Consider the following 17,971-nt stretch of genomic DNA (forward strand, 5'->3'; position numbering starts at 1 on the left):
CCATGTGCACTGTGTGCGGCTCACCCAGGATGTACTAAAGATGTGAATAACAGGCGGTCCCCTTTCTTTTTTCATCCTCCCTCTGTCTCTAAAACCCAGCCATGCCAAGAAAAGCATACTTGCATACAGACAGTCACCTACTAGGTGCACACACTCTCAGTGAAATATTCAGTGACGCTCAAACCACAACACTCCTCCCACCACCATCCTGGTGCGTTCATGTACAATTATAGCTACTGTGATCCACAGGTGTTGAATTCTTCTGGCAAGTCATAAAACATCATATGCATGATTTGTGCAGTCAGCCAGGTCTGTAATTTCATTCTCCTTTTCTTTCATTTTCCCTTCCTGGGCCACACAATCCATTTTCCTGCTTTATGAGAGTGCAGACACCCGGAGAGACTTTCAGGATGATTACATGCCCCGTGCCATGGGGGGTCTGAGGAGCCAACATGCCAGCATAAGCGCCGTGTTAAACCTGGGTGAAAACATCTGTTTGAATAAGATTTTGTGTATTTGAACTGCTTGAGGTTTGTTTAATTTATCCTCCCAGACATTTGCAGAGATGCTCAAGTGAAATTATGAACTTCCACAAGCTATATCAGGTGCTACTAATATATACTTTCTGGTCCACTTAAGCATTCACAATATATATGAAATATTTTGCACATGTAATAAGAGTACCACTGATTTAACATTAGGAAACATGCCCTCATGGTTGTCTGCGTGTCTGACAAAATAAATCAAGCATACCTCACATGGCTCATGTATTTAAGGCGATATTCATATACAGTCGGGCCTGATGTCTCAGCACGTGGGTTGGTCTCTTTGCGGAGAACTATGATGTCCTCCAGGGGAAACTAAACAAACTCTGTCTGCCTCTTTCTCAGTGTTACCTAAATGTGATCAGGGTCACACGCTGATACACACTTCCTGGATTATATTTTGTTACGTGCACACCTACAGTATAAACGACAATGGAGGAAAACTAATAATTGTGTTTATATATGTTAAATTATCATCTTAATCTGATCTATGATTCACATAGGTGTATTTCTATTATTCACCATAAACATAATGCTAATATCTATGTAAATAACTGCCTCTTGTGGATTGAAGATGAGGCTATGTGAGTAAATGGGTGCACAAGGGATGAATGAATGTAAAAAGCTAAATAGGCCACAGAACAAATTTTGCATATTGCACATATTTTGTTGTGTTTGCAAATCCATCAGCTGAAAGAACTCCTCCAGCTTCAATCCATAAGTAAATCATATGCAGACATAAACCACAGCATTAATCCTGGTGTGTGATTGACATTTCATATCTGTGACAATACTCCAAATAATTAAAAACAGAAATCTTGAAAGGTAATAGCTTCTCAAATCCATTAAGTAGTTAAAGGTTATGAGAAAAAACTGGATTATTGCTCACAGCAAAACTCCTAATTAAATGACACTACGTAATTTGTTTCTCAATCCCTTTCTCTTCATAAACACAGTGCAGGTTAAATGAATGGGCAATGAAACGTGTGTCATTTACCGTCACTGAGGAGACAAGTAACAACCCACCCCCCACCCCCACCCCCCATTTTCTGTCTATATGTATTAGACCAAAAGTGAGAATAGTAGATTGGATAAGCAGACACACAGTTCCTTGTAAATTGTTTGTTTAATTACTTTTTCTTTCCTTTTCTTCTAGGCACACTTGCAAAGAGGGATGCTTCCCCCTCCTGGCTGCTCATAAAAAAGACTCCCTGGTCTCCTGTGCTTGCCCTCAGTGCCACCTTCTCAAATGTTATTGCTTATGACCTGTGTACTGACAAATTGATTTAAGAAATGTGTTTGTGTGTGTGTGTGTGTGTGTGTGTGTGTGTGTGTGTGTGTGTGTGTGTGTGTGTGTGTGTGTGAAAGAGAGAGAGAGATAAGATACATTCAAAAGGACACCTCAAATTAAAAAGTTGACATTCATGATAAGACAGCTTTGAATTCTGACCAGTGGCACAAAATCACAATTCCTCTTCATTCAAATTTTGTACATGCAAAAGTTAAGGTCTATTGAGGAGGTGCCATTCCTGAACTGTATTTAACTGTATGTATAGTGTCCCTTCATAGCAAAGATACAACTTAAAGGGTCAGCCATTATTAGCAGTAAAACTATGACACAATCTCAGAACTTGCTTTCATGATGGGGGACAAAAAGTTTGACTTTCATAGAAACTAAATTCTCACTGACTCAAAATCACCTGAACTAAATTATACTAATTCCTGATAATTGTTATCGTGATTAATAATTCTTCTTACTCATACAAAATTTATATTGGGGGGAAAGGGCTTTATAACTCAGCGCAACAAATGATTATTTTCATTATAATCTGATGAATGCTTTCATGATTAATCATTTGGCCTATGAAATATCAGAAAACAGTGGAAAAATGCCTAATACAATTTTGTAAAGCCCAAGGTGTGGGACCAACAGCCTAAAACACAATGATATTAAATATACTATCATATAAGACTCAGAAAACCAGCAAATATTCACAGGTGATTTGTTGGAACCACCGAATTTCTGTTATTTTAAGTTTAATTTTTTTTTCGAAATGATCAATGGTAAAAGCTAAAACTCATATGAATACTCATAATTCATAAGGTAATAGAGGTAATGGATTCCCCTGCAGCTGATAACATAAAAATCTTTAGAACAAAATGTTAGAAATATAGTGATCTACAGTTTGAGTTCTTGTTTTGAATTTAATGGACTGTTTACTCAATGTAAATTGACTCTCAACCTTGATATGAAGCTCTCCTCTGATGGTAAAGTTATTTTAAATGGCAACCCTGTCTCCTAGAAATTAAGTTTCTATACCACTCAACGGCAACAGCAAGTATGTTTTATAGAAAAATTGCTGGCTGGATTATGTTGAGAGCCAACAATTTTTTTGAATGAATGAGTCACTACAATTATTAATAGTATAGCATGCAACGGTCACACCAGAGACCAGGGTTAGCATCCAGGATCCCGCCTCTGTTTAAGTTAAGGCCTCAAAAGCAAGTGATGGATACGGAGAGATTGAGTTTTTTTGTTAAATATAATACCAGCCTTGTGGCTGAAGTTACTGTGAACTTTAAACCAGACAACAATATTTTTGCAAAACTTTAATCAAAGTTGTGAGTTCCTAAACATGGCCATAACAAGTGTTTAGGCCAAATGCTGTTGTCACTGCAAGTGGATATTGTACTGCAAAATCGGATATTTTGACGGTTAATAAATACATAAATGTAAAAGCAGCAAGCCTAGCAGATCAGAGAAAACAACGTGGGAGAGGATATTAATGCTTTGAGAAGTAATATAGGCGAGATAGCATCTGTTTTCCATACCATGCAGGAGGCTTGAGACAAGCCCAGGAAGAAGACAAGGGAGACTGAGTGCACTAAAGCCGACTAAAAGACCAAACACAAATGGGTTATTAAGAAGCTCTCAATGTAATATCTGGCTGACATTAAAGAGTTTCTTTTTTAAATGAACAACAACTGGGGATAGGGAACTTATTATGATACTAATGGTGAATAAATGTAATGTATGGTATGTAATCTTTTATGTTATATACTTTTAAAAATATTTGCTCAACAATAACTATTGTCAATTCAAAACAAATGTTAAAATCTGAGACACAAACTATGCATGGCAGTTGTCTATTTTAATTTCTATGTGCCATATATTATATCAAAACCATTCATAGGTCATGCTCCCATATGAGCCTCCTGAAGACTGAATGATATCCTTCCTGATCCACACTGCAAGAGGCCATATTGGATCCAGATTTCTCTGGTTTAAAAGTCATTTAATTCCCCTTCATTTCTTCCTCTCACTGCTTTATTCTTCTCTGTCTTTCTCAACCCCTCACTCTGCCTGCTTTATTTATTGCAGGTCCAGTGGTGTGGTACAAAGCCATTACCCGCGCATATGTACCTTTTTGAATAATCAATAAATAATTATTTTATTATTTAATAGGATCGTATGAGAAAAGGAAATGGGTTTTATTACATAAATCCATCACGTGTGATGAATGGGTACACTTGTAAAGTTGGAATGGGGAGAAGGGAGAGTGGCTGGACAGGTCTGCACCCCCACTCGACTACTGTGCATTGCTGAGCACTTTCTCCATGCGAGGTTGTAAATATGACATTTTTGTCTCTTTGGGACTGTCAATTGGAGTGCAAGGGGAATGGGGAAAGGGGATTGTAAATTCACAGAGATTAATTAACCTTTTATATTTGCGATTCAGCCCTGCATCTTTTTCTGTATATTGTGACCCCTATGAACAGAGGGGTGAGGGACCTGGCTGCAGATGGTCCAGGGAGTGCAGACGTCTCATTCCCAATGAGTTATTAACAGAATTTTTTGAATAGATGGAAAAATTGTAGCCTGGCCATTTAGTGTCATAAAGGCCGGGTTGGTGAGGCGGCAAGGGGCCTCCCAGGGACAGGAGGCAATACCATTACAATCAAATCTGAGATGGAAGAGGGATTGAGCTGTCCATTCTGAATTTTTATATTGTTGGAGGGCCAGGGAGGAAATAATGCCATCCTGGAGTGTATTAACCTCTGGCTGGGGACAGATGACAGGGAGAAAGAGAGAGAGAGAGAGAGAGAGAGAGAGAGAGAGAGAGAGAGAGAGAGAGAGAGCGAGAGAGAGAAAGAAGGCGGGCAGAGGGAGGAATTCAAGATTGGACAGCAGGGAGAAAGGAGGGCAAAGTGAGGGAGCAGGGGGATGAAGGGGCAAAAGAGAGTTTTGTGTCTTACTGGTACTGGTGACTGGTGAAACCAAAGAGGGAGAACACAGAAGGTAGAGTAGCTCATAATATAATAAGGAGAGAGGAAGAGTGAAGGAAATGTAAGGGTATGGGGGGGTGGGGGGGGGAGTAAAACTACTTTGTTTTACTCAAGCCTTTTTTCAATTTTTCATTTCATCATTAACTGGCCATTATGAATGAACATGGCTATAAGATCTTCAGCAGTGGCAAAAGTACTCAGAAACAAGGCAAACAGTGGTTAACCATCCATCTATCAATCCATCCACATTCTGCCACTTATCCAGGGTCAGGCAGCACTGGCAGCAGGTCAAGCAAGGTAGCCCAGACAGATATATAATCTCTCCAGCATGTTTCTGGGTCTGCCCTGGGGTCTCCTTCTCCCCAGAAGACCTCCAATAGGAGTCGCCCAGGAGGTATTGCACAGGAGGTGTCCTTATCAGATGCCAAAACCAAACCTTTCAATGCAAAGGAGCAACAGCTCTACTTTGAGCTCCCTTCAAATGTCGAACTCCTTACCATATATCTAAGGCGGAGCCCAACCACCCTGCAGAAGAAACTAATTTCAGCTGCTTGTATTTGTGATCTCATTCTTTCCGTCACTACCCAAAGCTGATGACCATAGGCATGGTTTAGAACGTAGATCGATTGGTAAATCAAATGCTTTGTGAACAATACCCGAGATATCTAAATTCCCTCACTTGGGGCAAAAACTCTGTCGCAACCTGAAGGAAGTGATCCACCATTTTCTGGCAGAGAACCATGACCCCAGACTTGGAGGTGCTGACTCTCATCCCAGCGTCTTCACATGTTGGTATTCAGTTTCAAACTGCCCTACTGCTTGCTGAAGGTCACAGTCTAATGAAGCCAACAAAGCCACATGATCTGTAGAACAGAGAAGCAGTTTGCATCCCCCAGAACTAGATATTCTCCTCCCCCCAGCTGCCTCCTCAAATTCTGGCCATGAAAACCACAAACTTGGTGAAAAGGGTCAACCCTAGAATAGGCCAACACCTACCAGAATTGTGTTTGATTTCCTGCCGGGAATCAACAGTTGGTTGGAGCCTCCTTTCAAGCACACTGGCACAAGTCTGAGTGGTGTGATACCCCAATAATTCATTTTAAAAACGGGAACCACCACCTTGGTCTGCCAGTTTATAGGTACTGCCACATTGCCACAATGAAGAGGTGTGTCAGCCAAGACTGCCCAACAATGCACAGAGCTGCCAGGATCTCAAGGAAAATCTCATCCACTCAGCCACTGAGGAGTTTTTCAACTACCTCAGAGACCTCTGTTAGAGTTATTAGTGAAATTCCTGAGTCTTCTGACTCTTCATGAGAGGACATGTTGGTTGGGTTCAAGAGTTCTGCAAAGTATTCCATCCACCACCTGATGATATCCTCTGTCTGAGTGAGCAGTTCTCTTCCCTGCTAAAAAAAGCTTGGGGTAAGCCCTGCTTTCCCTTTCCGAGACCATGAACTTCCTTTAGGCCAACCGAAAGTCTTTCTCCATGGCCTCCTAGAGCTCCTCCCACACCTGGGCTTTTGCATCTGTGAACGCTGCAGCCCTTCTTGCATGCCAGTACCTGTCTGCTGTCTTGGGTGCCAGCCAGGCCAAAAGGCCTCCCCCTTCAGCTTGACGGCTTCCCTCACCAAAGTTGTCCACCTGTGGGTTGTCAGGTTGCCACCATGACAGGCACCAATAACCTTCCAACCACAACTCCTAATAGCTGTGTGCACAATGGAGACTTTGAAAATGCTCAACTCTCATTCCAAGTCCCCAACCTCCCCTGGAATGTGTGCAAAGTTCTTCCAGAGGTGGGAGTTGAAGACCTCATAGACAGGGACCTCAGCCAGAAGTTCCCAGTTCACCCTCAATACATATTTGGGTTAACCAGGCAAGTCTAGCTGCGTCCCCCACCATCTGATCCAACTCAACGCCAGGTGGTGATCAGTTGACCACTCTGCTCTGGTTGTTGTAGTGACTGACCAGTTAAAGCTAAAAATAAACATCAATTAGATTGATACCAAAGTGGAAACAATATCTCTCCTTTCATTTCAAAACAGCCTTCTGTTCCATAAAGGATCTGATATTGCCTGTTTGCATTCATCTTTTAATTTGTTTCCCTCTTGTGTCTGCAGTAGTCTATTTTCTATGGAGGCTAGATTGACCATCAGCCAGTGCATCTGTCATTTATGTCATTTTTTTCAGTGTGGCCGTGTCCAATTGACAAAGACTGGGGCTAGTCGTGGGGCGAGCAGCATTTTTTGGATGTTTCTAATTGTGCATTGTGGGATCTTTGGCTCAGCTTCCACCATTCTGAGATCAGTTATGATATGCCATATGCATTATTATACACGTGTACATGTGTATCGAAACAGTAACTGCACATTAGAAAATTACTTCAACAGTCTTTTCTTTCTAAACCTCAAGAGGTAGCAGTAGCAAGTAGGGCTGTGTATTGTCACTGATTTCCTGAATTGATTCAATTCCAATTCACAAGGTCCCGAATCAATTTGATATTCAGATATGAATGAGATTCTCAGGGAACTAATGCTGTAAATTGTTTCTCTAATGGGATGCATTATTAAAAACATTAATGTTTACATTTCAAATGGACCCCAAAGCAGTTACGTTGATGCACTATTTAACATGACCAACAGTTTAGTCAAACATCTAAAGAATGTAATGTGCATTGTTAACGTACCCCAGTGTACTGGCTTCACTGTGTATGAACAGGTAAACTTGGCTTATTCTCTCAATCTTTGGAGTTGTGGTGCATGCTGGAGGTTCAATCGTGTTCCTCATCTTCCCTAATGGCCCTACTCACCACCTCCCTACCCATCAACCCTATCAGCTTTACAAGCAACCCTGTGGTGGTCATTTGTTTCCCCCATAATCCTCTGATGCCACTTATATAATGTAGCAGAGCCGAGGCATTAAGCTGTTTAGAGACCTCTACAAAGATGGAACTTTTGCTAGTTTCTCAGATCTGTCCTCAGACTTTAATTTGCCTGCATCACATTTATTTAGTTACTTTTAAGTAAGGCACTGTGCCTCCTCTCATTTTCCATGCTTTCCTTCCCTCCCCGCTTACCAGCCATGGGAAGACGTTTTGACTCTAAAATCACATCAGAAATCACTTATAACCAAGATATATGAACAACTCTTGGCTTTTGATGTTCATTCTGATGCTAAAACTAGAATTGCTTGAGAGGAAGAGCTGGGGGTAGTTTTTACAGATCATAGATGGGATGAGGCTATAGATAGAATATGTTCAAGTACACCTTGTGCAAGGCTACAATTTATACAATTTAAAGTATTACACAGTTCACCTGTCAAAATCTCAATTATCCGAAATCTATCAAAATGTTGTAGACCAATGCCACAGAATTTGTGTCATATGTTTTTCTTTTGTTCCAGATTACAGGAGCACTGGAGTGATTATTCTATGACTTTGACAAACAATATTTGGGGTCTCTGTTGACTCTTCACATTTTAATTCCTCACAGTTAGACATATTAGGCTTACCTCTCTTTTGGCAAGTTGATGTATTTTACTCTAATGGAAATCTCCTAAGCCTCCATCTATTTCTCTGTTTAAGGATGTCATGCATTTTCTGAAGTTAGAAAAGATAATGTTCTTTGTGAAAGACACCTCAGCAAATTTTTTTCATAAATGGAACTCTGTCAGAATACTTCAGCTCCATACAAACTTTGCACCCTGGCTGACTACCCACCACCGCTGCTACCGCATACCCCCACCCCCCCACCCCCCAATTTTATTTTTTTCTTATAATTTTTTTTTTCCTTTCTCCTGTATCTACTCAGGTTCTTTATGAGCTATGTGAGCTATGATTGATATGAACACCCTCCGCCCACGTGTTGTGTCCTTCTCACATGTGCTGTTGCAAACAAATATTTGTGGCTATTGAGTATGAGTTTGAACCAGTCGGAACCGAACAAGATGATAGACTTGATCTACCTTTGTAAGCTAGACTGGAGGAGGACGTTTCAGAATGGAAATCAGAGAGGTAACCACAGCTAACAGCTAACATTTAGATTATGTGACATTATGTGCAATTTTTATATATGTGTAATTTGGAGAGAAGGTCCTGCCAACTGCTTCACCTGTCATGTTTATTGCCACCACTCTACAAAAACCCGCTGCATTTTCCATCACCACCTGCCTGTGATAACACCATATTAATGGAAATAAAGTTTTACAGTAAATCACTCGATATTCAATATTTGTCCTCTGCAGTGATTTTGCCCCAGTCATTATTTCATTGTTATAAAACAGCATTTGTTCTAATTCTCATTTTCCATTTAAGGTTGTAAGACGAATTAGCCAGATTCCAGTACCTATTACTTGCATGGTACACTATCCAGGCCTAGAGCCAAACTTTTTGTATCCATACACCCTGCAGAAAATCCGTAGTATTTATAGATATGACTATGGACCTTTTAGGCGTTGAACAGAAGAGTAAGTTATTTTTGCCTGTAATAAGCTATGACTGTGTTTAATAAAATCAAATCACTAAATTTTACTCATGTCATTTGACCCAGATAAAAATGAAGGAAACAAATATTTCAATCAATATTTACTTTAAATTAAATAGCGGCAAACATTTGTAAATATTTACATCATTTGTAAATATAGATGTATACAATTATATTTTCTGTTCACCCCCCACATAGGCGTTTCCGGCATCTTGCCTATCACAATTTTGTCAGCTGATGCTGGGGCTATTTAGGACGAAGGAGTTGTCATCCCGTCGTGTGTCGTACACCGGATACGCCAGGAGTTTCCTGATCCAGTTGCTCAGTATATTTCAAATACCAGCCTCAACAGCTCATCCATATACTCTGAAAGATATTGCTTCAGTCATGTTTTATTTTAAATTAAGTTATTTTCTACTTTCCTTGTATATGGTTAAAGCATGACCATAGTAGCAGGTTGTGTTTATTTAATAAAATATAATTCTTTAACAACTTGTATGTAGGGTCTTGATTCAGGAAACACAACCTTTTACAGAGGTTGTCCTACTGATGTTATGGCTTGCCCCCCTGTTCAGCATCCTCATTATAGTGCGCGGCTGCTAGAAACAACCTATCATAACAGAACAGCAAAATTAAATTAATAGATAGAATCTGTCATAATGCAATCATGGCACTCATCAGTGACTGTGATATAAGATGTTACAGAATAAATTATACATTGTACTACCTGCACAACATTCCCTTGACAGGGAAAACCACATTCTTTGGAGCAAAATGCAGGATCAAACTGTGGAAGGACTCCAGCGATGAGGTCTGGTATTGGTGGCTGAGCTTTTCCACATCCTTGAGAACTCTCTTGTTGTTGAGTATTTTCTCAACTTTGTGGAGTGCAATTGACCCTTGTACAAAATTACAAGAACATTAGGTATAATACCAGCCCATACAACATTACAACAATAAATTGGCAACAAACATTGTTTTATAATAATGTTGATTTTATGAAATTTCATTTTACATTTATGATTGTCATATTTATAAAAACAAAATTGGAAAATACCAGGCTGTAGCCATTTCTTTGCATCCCTTTACACTCTGTCAGGATGATCACACTTGGGGTACAGGGGGTCAACATGTAAATGGAAATTTTGAAGGTGGTTTAGCAGTGATGTCAACTTTGCCACCTTCTCCGGTCCTGTGGTTGAATAGGTCTCAGCCACCTCTTCAACACCTCACAGTCCCTGGTCTGTGAAACTCTTTTAAGTTTCTTGGACAGACCTGTGAATAAAAACATATACAATAAGTGAATAGTCAAGACATAGTTAGATGAAGACCTATTACAGTAACAAAAAGCAAAGATTATGTCTGAGAGCCACACTGTATGTTATGAAATATTGTCCAAGAAATCACTGAAAGTTATGTTCCAAGGTGTGCTACAAAAGAGGAAGGAAGTAGATTGGAGTTAAATACAGTTTTTATCAATGAGTGGGATTGGGTTTGCATATGTGACATGGGCTGTTTAACACTTTGCAATGGCCAGGATGACCATTTACCTTTTTGCCACACGTCATATAACTGTATTATCTCGCGTTCTCTCAGAAACTTCTGTATCTGTGGATGATGATCAGTAACGGTGTCCTCAACCGCCAAATGTTTTGATTCCTGAAGATCAAGGCATCTTTTAAGTCCCTCCTTCTCCATGTGGTAACTACCACCTACTCCATTGCTCTGGTGGTGAATAGACAAAATAAAATGTAAATGTGGCGCATAAAGACACTAAAGTGTGTATCAACATACTGCCATCCTAAAAAAGAAACACACCTGAACAAGCTGGAGGTCCATAATGGTGTTGCTCTCCAGGTGCATCAGAGTGTAGCTCCCAAACTTTGCTGGGTGCCCTAGAGAAAATATATTACAGAAGATGTCAAGGCTTTTAAACACAATTACAAAGATAAGCTGAATGATTTTTTTATACAGACCAGTATCTCCGTTACCTGTTTTGTCAGAGTTTGTGCTTACCTGGAGAGTCTGCTCTCATATCTCATCCAACAGCAATCTTTCCCCCCAGCTGCAGTTGCTAGAAAAGATTCTGCTGATGTATCTTCCACTTGTGGACAAAAGCAGGCTCCAGGTAATTTCTAGCATGCCTCCTTAAGGTGTCATACTGGAATATCTGAAGCTGCATGGCCTTCCATAGCTGGGTTAAGGATTAAAGTTTCAGGAAAAGTCCACTGCTGGTAAATTTCATATGCTATGGATGTTACTACAATACCCTTTCCAGTTGGATGAAGGAAGCACCAGTGAAATATGTGGCAGCTGATATCTGTAGGTTGCCAACAGGGGTACTACCAACAATGGGCTGGCTCTCCCACTGTCTGGAGTAACTGCAGTTTGGACAACGCTGAGTGAATGCCAGATAGGTCCCCATTCTTTGTCGCTGGACATCACAGTCTCTCTTACACACAGTTACACAGTTTTTAAACAGTTGTTTAAGGCAGCTTTCAAAAACTATATACTTGTCTCATTGTATGTGGCCTGTGTCTCAAACCTAACATAACAAAACAACAACCAACATTTTTTCCAACTCTGTTGAATAGAAATAGTAATATTTAGCTGATATACAAAACTTACGATATGTCAGATTGCTCTGTAAGCCCAGGGTCGTAACTCAGGTCAAGAGGAGTTAGGTAGAACTGTCTTGTTCTTCTTCCTACTCCAACTCCACCCGTGGTCTCTTGATAGGCCACAATCCTGGGCCCTTTATTGGTGTTGAGGTCAGTGGTAAAACTGGATGGTAGGAAGTTGTTTCAGTGCCAACACTGTGAGAAGAGACCCTTGCCTAGAGGTCTGTTGATCAAAGGAATAATTACTTTTCTGCTCTAGTATCATAAAAAGGCAAGTAGGTGAGCCTGAAAGATCAAATCATACATTTTAGGAAGTACAGGTGCAATATCTCAAATGCAAAACACCCTCTTAATGCCTTACTACCTTTGCTTCTCATGTGTCCTTCCTTGAGTGTTCCCCTGCACAACTGTGTACTGACTGATCTGAACTTCTTGACCGCCGCAGACTGAGTTCTCACTGAGGCAGTCTGTGGAGGACCGTCCATTTAGCATGTTGACATCTGCCAGCAGTGGAGTGGTGTTGGGTACCAGGGTCCTGCTGTGATGTACTCTAGCAAAGAAATGCAAATGATGTTGCCGATCACTCACTTTTGTATCAGATGAAAACAGTTGCCTGAATGCCTGAAATGCCACACAATACTGTACCCTGTGTAATAAGCATACCAGACATGTATGTCCCTGTATTATGCCAAGTTGTTTTGGTTGCAGAGACAGCACAAAACTGAAACTGAAGTGACAGTACAGGACATGATTTCTAAAGCAAAATTATACTCAAAGTGATAATTATCAGATGTTTATGACTGAGGAAGGTTTACATTGATTAGACTGAACTAATCAAGCTGAGAACTTTGCCTTAGGATCCATTACAGTATTCACGGTCCCACGAACCAACACTTTTTTGCAGGCAGACAGGGCTCGACACGTGTAAAAACACTGGGGGCTAGCCAGTTAGCAGAAGCTTACAGAGGAATTCGACCATAACATTACAGCTTACAGTCGTAATAGCTTTTAATATGATTCTCGCCTATTTTGGAGTACCCAGAGCCCAAAATCTGAACGGAACATTGAGGGAGACCTGCAATTTATAGGCAGTAAGCTAAGGTAAAAAAGCATACCTGCTGCCATGCGAGGTAACGAGGTATAGCATGTCAACATTGACAGTAAAGCATTTATGCCTATTGCTATGGTCACCAGCGGCTAAACGCACAGATGCACAATAATAATTCATACTTACAGGCTGTGAGCCTGAGATTCCTGTTGAGCAACATAACGTAGGAACTTAGCAAATAGCTTTTAGGTGCACTATAAAGAACCACGTGCTAGCCACGTCCTAACCAGTGGCGATTGCTCTAAGACTGCAAGGGAAGCTCAGCTTCCCCTGAAATGTCAACAAAATAAGTGGTCAAATATATACTGTTGTGTGTACATTTCATTGACTAATATGCGCTAGAACACATTCATCTTTTGTTCAGAATCAGCTACTTATCACAGGTAACCGACACGACTTCCTTCTCATTCATCCCCGCAGCGCCACAGTACTTTACACAGTGTAGACGCCGAGCGTCTACTGACTTCAATGGGGAAGCACAGAGTGGGTTGTTCCACCGCAGCGAAACTAGACGGTCATTGGATAAATGCTGGGCTTTGTCCCGCCCATCGGACGCTCAGCGTCTCTGGGGGTCTATGGGACAGTGGGCTGGCCCGGACGCTCGGCTTCTGCATGATGATTGGATGATCTGTCTGAGGCTGAGTCCCTTTTTGATTGACAGCGAAATGAGCGAATCAGCGATATTGAAGTATAAGCATCCACCGGAGCATTTTTCAAGTTTTTCATTCCGTTGTTCGGAGTTGATCTGGAGACGTTACTGATCCTCAGCGACTTTGTCTTTGTTAAAAACGACTAGCGTTGTGTTTGGCGACTCTCTTCTGTCACTCTGCGAATTTACATATAAATAAACGGACACATTTTATGATGTAGGCCGAAAATGAGCTTCCCCTCCTTATAAGACCGGCAGCCGCCACTGGTCCTAACCCTCTTAAATAATTGTGTGCCTCTTGTGGCGGCTCCCTACCTTAAAAGGTGAGAATTCTCCGCAGTAGGTCACTGGTCTCTGCAACCTTGTCTATCACTCCATCAAAGTCCAAGGACATAAGAATGTCTTTCTCTGTTGACAACATATCAGCATAAATACTTCTAAATGCTCTTGGTTGAGAGTGCTCCTAAGTCTGTTTGAAGCTCCTCCCACAGGCCACTTTGGTGACTGATAAGGTAAGGAGAAACTTGTAGGCAAATCCAATGACATGATATGCATCAGTCAAGAGATTATATCGTGACAGAATGAGATGCACACAAATAGCACAGTTTTTGCATAAAGAACAACTGCTGTCACCAGCTAAAGCTCTCCATCATTCAATCCATATTCAGGATCCTCTCTGTTTTCAGGTGCATCATCGGATGATTTTATTATCCTGTATTCTTCCAGAGTGGACATCTTCAGTCTTTCCCACTGTGTGGCAAGGCTTGACAGCTCAGCCTGTAAGGCACCAATAGTAGCTCTGGCACCACATTTCAGTAAACATTTGCTTAGCTCTTGCAGTGCTGATTCAGGCAGACCCTTTTCCCTCACTCCAGTGAAGTTTCTTGGGTCAAGGCAGGCAAAATCAGAGGAAAGTTTTCCACTGGAAGCAAACCGCTGGTGAATGCTATCTGTCACATTGTCCATTATTACATTGTGGACTCTGATCCTTTCCTCAACCTTTTTTTGGGTAACGCAACCTGCACCTCCATCTCACAGTCCTTGTCCTGCAGCTGCAGCTTATCATTTGCCCACTCCAGAAATCAGTTTGCAGCTCTTTTGACCCCACTAAAGTCCCTCTCATACTTGCTGAAGCTGTCTTCTGTTCCCACAACAGACGTGCTGTGAGGACATCCATCCCACTTGTCTACAGATACTTTGACAGGGGTGATGTGTGCTCAAAAACTCACAAAAATATTTGAGCTGTGAGAATTGTCTCATATTTCAAGAGGCCTTCTGTGTATCCTTTAGCCTTGACCCTAACAGATGGCTTCATGGTTTTGTCTTGTTATGCCTGTTGTGTCGGCCAACACCAGATTTAGAATTTGTGAATAGCACCAGATGTGAATTTGGTTGGGAGACTGTTGTGATAGAAAAGTAGAAAACCCTTTATACTGTCCCTGTATGTTAGCTGCACCATCTGTTGTGCTGCTTATACAAGAAGACATGTCCAGGTTGACTTTTTGTAGAATGTCTTTCAGGAGTTCCAGAAAATACTGTCCTATTGATGCCTCACATTCCACAATAGCAATCAACATCTCATGAATAACACCTATTACATATCTGAAGATGACAGAGCACTGGTCTTTGGAGGTTATATCTTGGGTGGTATCTAGCTGGACAGAAAACATCCCTGCATTCTCTGACAGTACTTGCAATGGTTTGTTTAATTAATTAGCTGATGACATCTACAACTTTGTTGATGGTTTCTTTTGAAAGAAGAGTAACAAGGGACCCTCTGCCCTTCCCCTAGTCTCATGCTGCCTTTTGCTCTTTTCGATGCACTCATTTAGATGCTGTTGCAAGCAAGAGTCGTATTTACTCAGGAGCAATATCAGCTCTGAAAAGTTTCCATGGTCAGCAGTATTGTCTTCAATGGTATAAGCAGCTTCCCCAGCTTTGCTTGCCCTATAACTAAGACCATGCTTCCTGATCACTTTGATGACATCCACAACACGCTCCATGACCTGCCGTTTTTTCTTAACTTGATCTTGATATAAGGACGTCTGGTAACCACTCAGTAGGCTGCTGATATCTCCTTTGCTGGCCCTAAGGAAATAAGCCTCTGCACAGTCTTTGTGTACTCTGCTTTTTCATGCTCCTCAATCCTCTGATGAACATGCTTCCAGGCTTTCATTCCTTCTCTGATAAATGAACTGTCACTAACAGAGGGCTTTGCAAATGCTAAGTAAACAGTGCAGTACAGTGAATGAGTGCCATTTACAGTTGATTCCATCCCTTCTGTGAAAAACATTTGGTAAGACTTTTCTTGGGGTTTGTTGGGGGTGGTAGTTGAAAAAGATATCAAGATCTTTGGAATGGGGGCAGGCAAAGTAATCAAATCTTTCAGCATTCTCTGCATTCACTTCATCTGTTTGAGTCACTGTAACCCTCTCCTCAGTTGTTGCTGTCTCTGTTCTGCACCCTGAGGTAGAAGCACTCTACCTGGCCATTTCCACAGGATCAGCCTCATCTATTTCTGCTTTTAATGACATAAAATAAAAACAGCTATTATTAAATGTACTATCACATAGCTTAATTTAACTTGACCACGTGATGTAATAAAAATATTTGGCCTATTTGATAATTATTGATCATACCTCCATTACTAAGTTCATCACATTTTACAATAACAATGCCTACACCCATTACAGCACATCTTGTCCGAGATCTCTACATGTTGCAATCATAACATTTGTCCTGTAATTTTCAACACAACTTGCCCCTAGAAACTGCATCCTATTATTTGCACTCATAGTATTGTGCAGTGCCAGTAGGTACACCTGTAGCTGCATTTTCTCTGCTACATAATCCTAGCCCTGTCTCATCTGGATCACTTGGCTGACTCTGTTCTGACGCTGCAAAAGAACAGGAACAAAGCATACAAATGTGACAAGCATATAACAAACAATGCGAAACAACCAGCTAACACAAGCTGTAGTAGCTAGCTGTACAAGCCGAATTTAATATCACCTGAGCTAGCACTTAGTTAACACACCTGTTTAACATACCTGCTTCAAATGAAGATCGATTTTAATCTGAGAAGCTTTCACACGAACAGCCTATTTTTTAAACTTACATATTGACAATTAACCATGTAGCATAATACTTGGCTTTTTAATTCATTTCTGCTTTTTACTTATCATATTATTTTCCTTTCTCAAAACAAAGTGGAGGGTTCTTTGTGTAAGATGTGTAGTAAGTTTGAGACAGCATATTGATGCAGGAAAATACAAGATTCTGCATCAATATTCTGCATTGTTACTGTAGTGTGTCATTGTCAATTAGTGGTAAATATTTTTAAGATTACCAAAGAAGTGACTTTTTTTAATATTTTTCCTCAATACTCCAAATTTGATATATATACTGTCAGTTCAGTTAGGAATAAGCCTAATACTTCAGCCAGGTGGAGTGCAGAAAGATGCAGGTGATAGACTCGTAAGAGGGATTTGCTACTACTACTGTCACATTCATCATAGCTGAATTGCACACTGATAAGCAAGTAATTAAATAAAAGTACATTTGTGTTAACAACAAAAAAGCTATTTTAACTACTTCATACATGTTTGTGTTCATATATGTTTGGGCCTCATAAATGTTTAATCTACAGCAACACACATTTTTGTAAAATCTTAATCTGCAAGGTAACTAAGTAGCTGTAGTGGAAAAAGTGGAGAAAAAGTCAAATATTTCCCAGTTAAATGTAGTAAAGTAGAGGGTGAAGCAGTATGACATGGAAATACATACATCAAAATCATACTCAAGTACAGTGGGCCTACCACTGAATATCGTGCTCAGGTTCCTGTGTTATACTCTGAGAAGTGTGAGTTCAGATTATTAATTTGACTGTCCATTAAATAGTCATCTTCAAATACGGCACCATTGAAATAAGATATGAATCTACACATTAATTTCTCTGATTTTGTCTTTGGAGGATAATAACCAGAAGAAGCCTATCACAAGATGAAACAGTGTTGCTGAACCGGATTTACTTGTTAAAGTTGTATTGTCTAATGATGTGGTGGTAATGGGATAGCAGACTCACCATGTAAACTCAAGATGGACTCTGGTACCAAGGTAAGATATGCAGCCAATTGCGCCGTTTTGCTTGAATTAAAAAGTATTGACCAATCCACTTCTACTGTTCCTGTCTTCAACCAGCAAAGACTGATAAAATTCTAAATTTAAGACAGAACTGACGTACATTCATGGCGATAATATGTACCTACTGTAGTATGTGG

The 17,971-nt window shown here is 40.5% G+C and overlaps 1 long non-coding RNA gene across 1 annotated transcript; it reads right to left on the minus strand.

Annotated features, from left to right (window-relative positions):
• Positions 1–10,530: 10,530 nt before the first annotated feature.
• On the minus strand, positions 10,531–17,935 carry LOC111237294. The gene is made up of 6 exons (XR_002665757.1): positions 17,776–17,935; positions 12,299–12,484; positions 11,942–12,157; positions 11,132–11,208; positions 10,864–11,038; positions 10,531–10,588 (listed from the first exon to the last, which is right to left on the minus strand). It is a non-coding gene; the product is annotated as an uncharacterized LOC111237294 (long non-coding RNA).
• Between the last annotated feature and the right edge of the window lie 36 nt (positions 17,936–17,971).

Source organism: Seriola dumerili, unplaced genomic scaffold, assembly GCF_002260705.1.
Source record: "Seriola dumerili isolate Sdu_G_001 unplaced genomic scaffold, Sdu_1.0 BDQW01000822.1, whole genome shotgun sequence".
NCBI classification, from domain to species: domain Eukaryota; kingdom Metazoa; phylum Chordata; class Actinopteri; order Carangiformes; family Carangidae; genus Seriola; species Seriola dumerili.